The sequence below is a fragment of the Stegostoma tigrinum genome, unplaced genomic scaffold (genome assembly GCF_030684315.1).
Source record: "Stegostoma tigrinum isolate sSteTig4 unplaced genomic scaffold, sSteTig4.hap1 scaffold_212, whole genome shotgun sequence".
NCBI classification, from domain to species: Eukaryota; Metazoa; Chordata; class Chondrichthyes; order Orectolobiformes; family Stegostomatidae; genus Stegostoma; species Stegostoma tigrinum.
In genome coordinates, this window is record NW_026728149.1 from 274,028 (window position 1) to 287,263 (window position 13,236).

Genomic DNA, 13,236 nt, shown 5'->3' on the forward strand with positions numbered 1-13,236 from the left:
GTCACTGCATCCCATGTCCCTCAGTCACTGCATCACATTGCACTCAGCCACTGCATCACATTGCACACAGTGACTGCATCGCATTTCACTCGGTCACTGCATCCCATTTCACGCAGTCACTGCATCCCAATTCCATCAGTCATTGCATCCCATGTCCTTGTGTCACTGCATCCCATGTCCGTGTGTCACTGCATCCCATGTCTCTCAGTCACTGCATCTCACGTCCCTCAGTCACTGCATCCCATGTCCCTCAGTCACTGCAACCCATTTCCCTCAGTCACTGCAACCCATTTCCTTCAGACACTGCAGCTCATGTCACTCTGTCACTGCATCCAATTTCCATCAGTCACTGCATCCCATTTCACCCAGTCACTGCATCCCCTTGCACTCACTGATGCATCCCATTTCACTCAGTCACTGCATCACATTGCACTCAGTGACTGCATCGCATTTCACTCAGTCACTGCATCACATTGCACTCAGTGACTGCATCGCATTTCACGCAGTCACTGCATCCCAATTCCCTCATTCACTGCATCCCATGTCCGTGTGTCACTGCATCGCATGTCCCACAGTCACTGCATCCCATGTCCCTCAGTGACTGCATCACATTTCACTCAGTCACTGCATTACATTGCACTCAGGAACTGCATCGCATTTCACTCAGTCACTGCATCCCATTTCACTCAGTCACTGCATCCCAATTCCATCAGTCACTGCATCCCATGTCCGTGTGTCACTGCATCCCATGTCCGTGTGTCACTGAATCCCATGTCCCTCAGTCACTGCATGCCATGTCCCTCAGTCACTGCATGCCATGTCCCTCAGTCACTGCATCCCATGTCCCTCAGTCACTGCATCCCATGTCCCTCAGTCACTGCGTCCCTTTTCGGTCAGGCACTGTATCCCATTTCCCTCAGTCACTGCACCCCATGCCCGCTCGGGCACTGATTCCCTATTAACTCAGAAACTCCTTCCCAGTAACTCTGTCACTGCAGCTCATGTCACTCTGTCACTGCATCGCATTTCCATCAGACAGTGCATCCCATTTCACTCAGTCACTGCATCCCATTTCCCTCAGACACTGCGTCCCATTTCCCTCAGTCACTGCGTCCCATGTCCCTCAGTCACTGCGTCCCATGTCCCTCAGTCACTGCGTCCCATGTCCCTCAGTCACTGCGTCCCATGTCCCTCAGTCACTGCGTCCCATTTCACTCAGTCACTGCATCCCATTTCACTCAGTGACTGAATCACATTTCACTCAGTCAGTGCATCCCATTTCCCTCAGTCACTGCATCCCATGTCCCTCAGTCAGTGCATCCCATTTCCAACAGTCACTACATCCCAATTCCCTCAGTCACTGAATCCCATGTCCGTGCGTCACTGCATCCCATGTCCGTGCGTCACTGCATCCCATGTCCCTCAGTCACTGCATCCCATGTCCCTCAGTCACTGCATCCCATGTCCCTCAGTCACTGCATCCCATGTCCCTCAGTCACTGCATCCCATTTCACTCAGTCAGTGCGTCCCTTTTCGGTCAGGCACTGTATCCCATTTCCCTCAGTCACTGCACCCAAAGCCCGCTCGGGCACTGATTCCCTATTAACTCAGTCACTCCTTCCCAGTGCCTCTGTCACTGCAGCTCATGTCACTCTGTCTATGCATCGCATTTCCATCAGACAGTGCATCCCATTTCCCTCAGTCACGGCATCCCATGTCCCTCAGTCACTGCTTCCCATGTCCCTCAGTCACTGCTTCCCATGTCCCTCAGTCACTGCTTCCCATGTCCCTCAGTCACCGCATCCCATTTCACTCAATCACTGCATCCCATTTCACTCAGTCACTGCATCTCCTTCACCATAGTCACTGCATCCCATTTTCATCTCTCACTGTTCCCAGTATCTCACAGACGCTGCATTCAATTTCCCACACTCACTGCATCCCATTTCCCATCGTGGCAGCATCTCCTTTCCCTCAGTCTCTGCATCGCATTTCACTCAGTGATTGCATCCCATTTCCCTCAGTCACTGCTTCCCATGTCCCTCAGTCAGTGCATCCCATTTCCCTCAGTCACTGCATCCCAATTCCCTCAGTCACTGCATCCCATGTCCGTGCATCACTGCATCCCATGTCCGTGTGTCAATGCATCCCATGTCTCTCAGTCACTGCATCTCATGTCCTTCAGTCACGGCATCTCATGAACCTCAGTCACTGCACCCAAAGCCCGCTCGGGCACTGATTCCCGATTAACTCAGTCACTCCTTCCCAGTACCTCTGTCACTGCAGCTCATGTCACTCTGTCACTGCATCGCATTTCTATCAGACAGTGCATCTCATTTCACTCAGTCACTGCATCCCATTTCCCTCAGTCACGGCATCCCATTTCCCTCAGTCACGGCATCCCATTTCCCTCAGTCACGGCATCCCATTTCCCTCAGTCACGGCATCCCATGTCCCTCAGTCACTGCATCCCATGTCCCTCAGTCACTGCTTCCCATTTCACTCAGTCACTGCATCCCATTTCACTCAATCACTGCATCCCATTTCACTCAGTCACTGTATCCCATTTCCTTCAGTCACTGCCTCTCCTTCACCACAGTCACTGCATCCCATTTCACGCAGTCACTGAATCGTATTTTACTCAGTCACTGCATCCCATTTCACTCAATCACTGCATCTCCTTCACCAAAGTCACTGCATCCCGTTTCCATCAGTCACTGTTTCCCTGATCTCACAGACGCTGCATTCAATTTCCCACACTCACTGCATCCCATTTCCCATCGTCACAGCATCTCCTTTCCCTCAGTCTCTGCATCGCAATTCACTCAGTGATTGCATCCCATTTCCCTCAGTCACTGCATCCCATTTCCCTCAGTCACTGCATCCCATTTCCGTCAGTCACTGCCTGCCATTTCCCTCAGTCACTGCATCCCATTGCACTCACTGATGCATCCCATTTCAAGCAGTCACTGCATCACATTTCCATCAGTCACTGCATCCCATTGCACTCACTGATGCATCCCATTTCAAGCAGTCACTGCATCACATTTCCATCAGTCAGTGTTTCCCGTATCTCACAGACGATGAATTCAATTTCCCACACTGACTGCATCCCATTTCCCTCAGTCACTGCATCCCATTTCCCTCAGTCACTGCATCACATTTCCTTCAGACACTGCAGCTCATGTCACTCTGTCACTGCATCCAATTTCCATCAGTCACTGCATCCCATTTCACCCAGTCACTGCATCCCATTGCACTCACTGATGCATCCCATTTCAAGCAGTCACTGCATCACATTTCACTCAGTCACTGCATCACATTGCACTCAGTGACTGCATCACATTTCACGCAGTCACTGCATCCCAATTCCCTCAGTCACTGCATCCCATGTCCGTGTGTCACTGCATCCCATGTCCGTGTGTCACTGCATCCCATGTCCCTCAGTCACTGCATCCCATGTCCCTCAGTCACTGCATCCCATGTCCCTCAGTCACTGCATCCCATGTCCCTCAGTCACTGCATCCCATTTCACTCAGTCAGTGCGTCCCTTTTCGGTCAGGCACTGTATCCCATTTCCCTCAGTCACTGCACCCAAAGCCCGCTCGGGCACTGATTCCCTATTAACTCAGTCACTCCTTCCCAGTGCCTCTGTCACTGCAGCTCATGTCACTCTGTCTATGCATCGCATTTCCATCAGACAGTGCATCCCATTTCCCTCAGTCACGGCATCCCATGTCCCTCAGTCACTGCTTCCCATGTCCCTCAGTCACTGCTTCCCATGTCCCTCAGTCACCGCATCCCATTTCACTCAATCACTGCATCCCATTTCACTCAGTCACTGCATCTCCTTCACCATAGTCACTGCATCCCATTTTCATCTCTCACTGTTCCCAGTATCTCACAGACGCTGCATTCAATTTCCCACACTCACTGCATCCCATTTCCCATCGTGGCAGCATCTCCTTTCCCTCAGTCTCTGCATCGCATTTCACTCAGTGATTGCATCCCATTTCCCTCAGTCACTGCTTCCCATGTCCCTCAGTCAGTGCATCCCAATTCCCTCAGTCACTGAATCCCATGTCCGTGCATCACTGCATCCCATGTCCGTGTGTCAATGCATCCCATGTCTCTCAGTCACTGCATCTCATGTCCTTCAGTCACGGCATCTCATGAACCTCAGTCACTGCACCCAAAGCCCGCTCGGGCACTGATTCCCGATTAACTCAGTCACTCCTTCCCAGTACCTCTGTCACTGCAGCTCATGTCACTCTGTCACTGCATCGCATTTCTATCAGACAGTGCATCTCATTTCACTCAGTCACTGCATCCCATTTCCCTCAGTCACGGCATCCCATTTCCCTCAGTCACGGCATCCCATTTCCCTCAGTCACTGCATCCCATGTCCCTCAGTCACTGCTTCCCATTTCACTCAGTCACTGCTTCCCATTTCACTCAGTCACTGCATCCCATTTCACTCAGTCACTGCATCCCATTTCACTCAATCACTGCATCCCATTTCACTCAGTCACTGTATCCCATTTCCTTCAGTCACTGCCTCTCCTTCACCACAGTCACTGCATCCCATTTCACGCAGTCACTGAATCGTATTTTACTCAGTCACTGCATCCCATTTCCATCAGTCACTGTTTCCCTGATCTCACAGACGCTGCATTCAATTTCCCACACTCACTGCATCCCATTTCCCATCGTCACAGCATCTCCTTTCCCTCAGTCTCTGCATCGCAATTCACTCAGTGATTGCATCCCATTTCCCTCAGTCACTGCATCCCATTTCCCTCAGTCACTGCATCCCATTTCCGTCAGTCACTGCCTGCCATTTCCCTCAGTCACTGCATCCCATTGCACTCACTGATGCATCCCATTTCAAGCAGTCACTGCATCACATTTCCATCAGTCACTGCATCCCATTGCACTCACTGATGCATCCCATTTCAAGCAGTCACTGCATCACATTTCCATCAGTCAGTGTTTCCCGTATCTCACAGACGATGAATTCAATTTCCCACACTGACTGCATCCCATTTCCCTCAGTCACTGCATCCCATTTCCCTCAGTCACTGCATCCCATTTCCTTCAGACACTGCAGCTCATGTCACTCTGTCACTGCATCCAATTTCCATCAGTCACTGCATCCCATTTCACCCAGTCACTGCATCCCATTGCACTCACTGATGCATCCCATTTCAAGCAGTCACTGCATCACATTTCACTCAGTCACTGCATCACATTGCACTCAGTGACTGCATCACATTTCACGCAGTCACTGCATCCCAATTCCCTCAGTCACTGCATCCCATGTCCGTGTGTCACTGCATCCCATGTCCGTGTGTCACTGCATCCCATGTCCCTCAGTCACTGCATCCCATGTCCCTCAGTCACTGCATCCCATGTCCCTCAGTCACTGCATCCCATGTCCCTCAGTCACTGCATCCCATGTCCCTCAGTCACTGCTTCCCATTTCACTCAGTCACTGCATCTCATTTCACTCAGTCACTGCATCTCATTTCACTCAGTCACTGCATCCCATTTCACTCAGCCACTTCATCCTATTTCACTCAGTGACTGCATCACAGTTCACTCAGTGACTGAATCACAGTACACTCAGTGAGTGCATCATATTTCAGTCAGTGACGGAATCACATTTCACTCAGTGACGGAATCACGTTTCACTGAGTCACTGCATCCCATTTCACTCTGTCACTGCATCCCTTTTCACTCTGTCACTGCATCAGAGTTCACTCTGTCACTGCATCCCATTTCACGCAGTCACTGCATCCCATTTCACACAGTCACTGCATCCCATTTCACACAGTCACTGCATCCCATTTCACACAGTCACTGCATCCCATTTCACACAGTCACTGCATCCCATTTCACTCAGTCGCTGCATCCCCTTCACCACAGTCAGTGCATCCCATTTCCATCAGTCACTGTTTTCGTATCTCACAGACAGTGCATTCTATGCTTCTCATTTCACTTCGTCACTGCAGCTCATGTCGCTCTGTCACTGCATCCAATTTCCATCAGTCAGTGCATCGCATTTCACTCAGTCAGTGCATCTCATTTCCGTCAGTTACTGCATCATATTTCCATCAAACAAGGCATCTCATTTCACTCAGTCACTGCATCGCATTTCACACAGTCACTGCAACCCATTTCCCTCAGCCACTGCATCCCATTTCACTCAGTCACTGCATCCCATTTCACACAGTCACTGCATCACATTTCACTCAGTCACTGCATCACATTTCACTCAGTCACTGCATCTCCTTCACCATAGTCACTGCATCCCATTTTCATCTCTCACTGTTCCCCGTATCTCACAGACGCTGCATTCAATTTCCCACACTCACTGCATCCCATTTCCCATCGTGGCAGCATCTCCTTTCCCTCAGTCTCTGCATCGCATTTCACTCAGTGATTGCATCCCATTTCCCTCAGTCACTGCTTCCCATGTCCCTCAGTCACTGCATCCCATTTGACTCAGTGACTGAATCACATTTCACTCAGTCAGTGCATCCCATTTCCCTCAGTCACTGCATCCCAATTCCCTCAGTCACTGCATCCCAATTCCCTCAGTCACTGAATCCCATGTCCGTGCGTCACTGCATCCCATGTCCGTGTGTCACTGCATCCCATGTCTCTCAGTCACTGCATCTCATGTCCCTCAGTCACTGCATCTCATGTCCCTCAGTCACTGCATCTCATGTCCCTCAGTCACTGCATCCCATGTCCCTCAGTCACTGCATCCCATTTCACTCAGTCACTGCATCCCATTTCACTCAGTCAGTGCAGCCCTTTTCGGTCAGGCACTGTATCCCATTTCCCTCAGTCACTGCACCCAAAGCCCGCTCGGGCACTGATTCCCGATTAACTCAGTCACTCCTTCCCAGTACCTCCGTCACTGCATCGCATTTCCATCAGACAGTGCATCTCATTTCACTCAGTCACTGCATCCCATTTCCCTCAGTCACTGCATCCCATGTCCCTCAGTCACTGCATCCCATGTCCCTCAGTCACTGCATCCCATGTCCCTCAGTCACTGCTTCCCATGTCTCTCAGTCACTGCATCCCATTTCACTCAGTCACTGCATCCCATTTCACTCAGTCACTGCATCCCATTTCACTCAGTCACTGCATCCCATTTCACTCAGTCACTGTATCCCATTTCCTTCAGTCACTGCATCTCCTTCACCGCAGTCACTGCATCCCATTTCACGCAGTCACTGCATCGTATTTTACTCAGTCACTGCATCCCATTTCACTCAATCACTGCATCTCCTTCACGCAGTCACTGCATCCCGTTTCCATCAGTCACTGTTTCTCTTATCTCACAAACGCTGCATTCAATTTCCCACACTCACTGCATCCCATTTCCCATCGTCACAGCATCTCCTTTCCCTCAGTCTCTGCATCGCAATTCACTCAGTGATTGCATCCCATTTCCCTCAGTCACTGCATCCCATTTCCGTCAGTCACTGCATCCCATTTCCCTCAGTCACTGCATCACATTTCCTTCAGACACTGCAGCTCATGTCACTCTGTCACTGCATCCAATTTCCATCAGTCACTGCATCCCATTTCACCCAGTCACTGCATCCCATTTCACGCAGTCACTGCATCCCATTTCACGCAGTCACTGCATCCCATTTCACGCAGTCACTGCATCCCATTTCACGCAGTCACTGCATCTCCTTCACCACAGTCACTGCATCCCATTTTCATCACTCACTGTTCTCCGTATCTCACAGACGCTGCTTTCAATTTCCCACTCTCACTGCATCCCATTTCCCATAGTCACAGCATCTCCTTTCCCTCAGTCTCTGCATCGCATTTCACTCAATGATTGCATCCTACTTCACAAAAATACTGAATCCCTTTTCCCTCAGTCACTGCATCTCATTTCACTCAGTCCCTGCATCCCATTCAACTCAGTGATGCATCACATTTCACTCAGAGACAGCAACAGATTTCACTCAGTGACTGCAGCCCATTTCTCTCAGTCACTGTATCACATTTCACTCAGTCACTCTATCACATTTCGCTCAGTCACTGCATCTCATTTCACTCGGTCACTGCATCCCATTTCCCTTAGTCACTGCATCCCATTTCCCTTAGTCACTGCATCCCAATTCCCTCAGGTCACTGCATCCCATGTCCGTGTGTCACTGCATCCCATGTCCCTCATTCACTGCATCCCATTTCCCTCAGTCACGGCATCCCATGTCCATCAGTCACGGCATCCCATGTCCCTCAGTCACGGCATCCCATGTCCCTCAGTCACTGCATCCCATGTCCCTCAGTCACTGCATCCCATTTCACTCAGTCACTGCATCCCATTTCACTCAGTCACTGCATCCCATTTCACTCAATCACTGCATCTCCTTCACCACAGTCACTGCATCCCATTTCACGCAGTCACTGAATCGTATTTTACTCAGTCACTGCATCCCATTTCACTCAATCACTGCATCTCCTTCACCATAGTCACTGCATCCCGTTTCCATCAGTCACTGATCCCCGTATCTCACAGACGCTGCATTCAATTTCTGACACTCACTGCATCCCATTTCCCATCGTGGCAGCATCTCCTTTCCCTCAGTCTCTGCATCGCAATTCACTCAGTGATTGCATCCCATTTCCCTCAGTCACTGCATCCCATTTCCCTCAGTCACTGCATCCCATGTCCGTGTGTCACTGCATCCCATGTCCCTCAGTCACTGCATCCCATGTCCCTCAGTCACTGCTTCCCATGTCCCTCAGTCACTGCTTCCCATTTCACTCAGTCACTGCTTCCCATTTCACTCAGTCACTGCTTCCCATTTCACTCAGTCACTGCATCTCATTTCACTCAGTCACTGCATCTCATTTCACTCAGTCACTGCATCCCATTTCACTCAGCCACTGCATCCTATTTCACTCAGTGACTGCATCACAGTTCACTCAGTGACTGAATCACAGTACACTCAGTGAGTGCATCATATTTCACTCAGTGACGGAATCACATTTCACTCAGTGACGGAATCACATTTCACTGAGTCACTGCGTCGCATTTCACTGAGTCACTGCATCCCTTTTCCCTCAGTCACTGCATCCCATTTCACTCTGTCACTGCATCCCTTTTCCCTCAGTCACTGCATCCACTTTCACTCTGTCACTGCATCAGAGTTCACTCTGTCACTGCATCCCATTTCACGCAGTCACTGCATCCCATTTCACACAGTCACTGCATCCCATTTCACACAGTCACTGCATCCCATTTCACACAGTCACTGCATCCCATTTCACACAGTCACTGCATCCCATTTCACACAGTCACTGCATCCCATTTCAGTCAGTCAGTGCATCCCATTTCACTCAGTCGCTGCATCCCCTTCACCACAGTCAGTGCATCCCATTTCCATCAGTCACTGATTTCGTATCTCACAGACAGTGCATTCTATGCTTCTCATTTCACTTCGTCACTGCAGCTCATGTCGCTCTGTCACTGCATCCAATTTCCATCAGTCAGTGCATCGCATTTCACTCAGTCAGTGCATCTCATTTCCGTCAGTTACTGCATCATATTTCCATCAAACAAGGCATCTCATTTCACTCAGTCACTGCATCGCATTTCACTCAGTCAGTGCTTACCATTTCACTTAGTCACTGCATGTCATTTCACACAGTCACTGCAACCCATTTCCCTCAGCCACTGCATCCCATTTCACTCAGTCACTGCATCCCATTTCACACAGTCACTGCATCACATTTCACTCAGTCACTGCATCTCCTTCACCATAGTCACTGCATCCCATTTTCATCTCTCACTGTTCCCAGTATCTCACAGACGCTGCATTCAATTTCCCACACTCACTGCATCCCATTTCCCATCGTGGCAGCATCTCCTTTCCCTCAGTCTCTGCATCGCATTTCACTCAGTGATTGCATCCCATTTCCCTCAGTCACTGCTTCCCATGTCCCTCAGTCACTGCATCCCATTTGACTCAGTGACTGAATCACATTTCACTCAGTCAGTGCATCCCATTTCCCTCAGTCACTGCATCCCAATTCCCTCAGTCACTGCATCCCAATTCCCTCAGTCACTGAATCCCATGTCCGTGCGTCACTGCATCCCATGTCCGTGTGTCACTGCATCCCATGTCTCTCAGTCACTGCATCTCATGTCCTTCAGTCACTGCATCTCATGTCCCTCAGTCACTGCATCCCATGTCCCTCAGTCACTGCATCCCATTTCACTCAGTCACTGCATCCCATTTCACTCAGTCAGTGCAGCCCTTTTCGGTCAGGCACTGTATCCCATTTCCCTCAGTCACTGCACCCAAAGCCCGCTCGGGCACTGATTCCCGATTAACTCAGTCACTCCTTCCCAGTACCTCCGTCACTGCATCGCATTTCCATCAGACAGTGCATCCCATTTCACTCAGTCACTGCATCCCATTTCACTCAGTCACTGTATCCCATTTCCTTCAGTCACTGCATCTCCTTCACCGCAGTCACTGCATCCCATTTCACGCAGTCACTGCATCGTATTTTACTCAGTCACTGCATCCCATTTCACTCAATCACTGCATCTCCTTCACGCAGTCACTGCATCCCGTTTCCATCAGTCACTGTTTCTCTTATCTCACAAACGCTGCATTCAATTTCCCACACTCACTGCATCCCATTTCCCATCGTCACAGCATCTCCTTTCCCTCAGTCTCTGCATCGCAATTCACTCAGTGATTGCATCCCATTTCCCTCAGTCACTGCATCCCATTTCCGTCAGTCACTGCATCCCATTTCCCTCAGTCACTGCATCACATTACCTTCAGACACTGCAGCTCATGTCACTCTGTCACTGCATCCAATTTCCATCAGTCACTGCATCCCATTTCACCCAGTCACTGCATCCCATTGCACTCACTGATGCATCCCATTTCAAGCAGTCACTGCATCACATTTCCATCAGTCACTGTTTCCCGTATCCAACAGACGATGAATTCAATTTCCCACACTCACTGCATCCAATTTCCATCAGTCACTGCATCCCATTTCACGTAGTCACTGCATCCCATTTCACGCAGTCACTGCATCCCATTTCACGCAGTCACTGCATCCCATTTCACTCAGTCACTGCATCCCATTTCACGCAGTCACTGCATCCCATTTCACTCAGTCACTGCATCTCCTTCACCACAGTCACTGCATCCCATTTTCATCACTCACTGTTCTCCGTATCTCACAGACGCTGCTTTCAATTTCCCACTCTCACTGCATCCCATTTCCCATAGTCACAGCATCTCCTTTCCCTCAGTCTCTGCATCGCATTTCACTCAGTGATTGCATCCTACTTCACAAAAATACTGAATCCCTTTTCCCTCAGTCACTGCATCTCATTTCACTCAGTCCCTGCATCCCATTCAACTCAGTGATGCATCACATTTCACTCAGAGACAGCAACAGATTTCACTCAGTGACTGCAGCCCATTTCTCTCAGTCACTGTATCACATTTCACTCAGTCACTGTATCACATTTCGCTCAGTCACTGCATCTCATTTCACTCGGTCACTGCATCCCATTTCCCTTAGTCACTGCATCCCATTTCCCTTAGTCACTGCATCCCAATTCCCTCAGGTCACTGCATCCCATGTCCGTGTGTCACTGCATCCCATGTCCCTCATTCACTGCATCCCATTTCCCTCAGTCACGGCATCCCATGTCCATCAGTCACGGCATCCCATGTCCCTCAGTCACGGCATCCCATGTCCCTCAGTCACGGCATCCCATGTCCCTCAGTCACTGCATCCCATTTCACTCAGTCACTGCATCCCATTTCACTCAGTCACTGCATCCCATTTCACTCAATCACTGCATCTCCTTCACCACAGTCACTGCATCCCATTTCACGCAGTCACTGAATCGTATTTTACTCAGTCACTGCATCCCATTTCACTCAATCACTGCATCTCCTTCACCATAGTCACTGCATCCCGTTTCCATCAGTCACTGATCCCCGTATCTCACAGACGCTGCATTCAATTTCTGACACTCACTGCATCCCATTTCCCATCGTGGCAGCATCTCCTTTCCCTCAGTCTCTGCATCGCAATTCACTCAGTGATTGCATCCCATTTCCCTCAGTCACTGCATCCCATGTCCGTGTGTCACTGCATCCCATGTCCCTCAGTCACTGCATCCCATGTCCCTCAGTCACTGCATCCCATGTCCCTCAGTCACTGCTTCCCATTTCACTCAGTCACTGCTTCCCATTTCACTCAGTCACTGCATCCCATTTCACTCAGCCACTGCATCCTATTTCACTCAGTGACTGCATCACAGTTCACTCAGTGACTGAATCACAGTACACTCAGTGAGTGCATCATATTTCACTCAGTGACGGAATCACATTTCACTCAGTGACGGAATCACATTTCACTGAGTCACTGCGTCGCATTTCACTGAGTCACTGCATCCCTTTTCCCTCAGTCACTGCATCCCATTTCACTCTGTCACTGCATCCCTTTTCCCTCAGTCACTGCATCCACTTTCACTCTGTCACTGCATCAGAGTTCACTCTGTCACTGCATCCCATTTCACGCAGTCACTGCATCCCATTTCACACAGTCACTGCATCCCATTTCACACAGTCACTGCATCCCATTTCACACAGTCACTGCATCCCATTTCACACAGTCACTGCATCCCATTTCACACAGTCACTGCATCCCATTTCACACAGTCACTGCATCCCATTTCACACAGTCACTGCATCCCATTTCAGTCAGTCAGTGCATCCCATTTCACTCAGTCGCTGCATCCCCTTCACCACAGTCAGTGCATCCCATTTCCATCAGTCACTGATTTCGTATCTCACAGACAGTGCATTCTATGCTTCTCATTTCACTTCGTCACTGCAGCTCATGTCGCTCTGTCACTGCATCCAATTTCCATCAGTCAGTGCATCGCATTTCACTCAGTCAGTGCATCTCATTTCCGTCAGTTACTGCATCATATTTCCATCAAACAAGGCATCTCATTTCACTCAGTCACTGCATCGCATTTCACTCAGTCAGTGCTTACCATTTCACTTAGTCACTGCATGTCATTTCACACAGTCACTGCAACCCATTTCCCTCAGACACTGCATCCCATTTCACTCAGTCACTGCATCCCATTTCACTCAGTCACTGCATCCCATTTCACTCAGTCACTGCATCCCATTTCAC

At 49.8% G+C, this 13,236-nt stretch overlaps 1 protein-coding gene across 2 annotated transcripts in view; it reads right to left on the reverse strand.

Annotated features, from left to right (window-relative positions):
• LOC132207929 (utrophin-like) overlaps positions 1-13,236 on the reverse strand; it is a 195,639-nt gene that overhangs the window by 121,529 nt on the left and 60,874 nt on the right. The window lies entirely within an intron of this gene.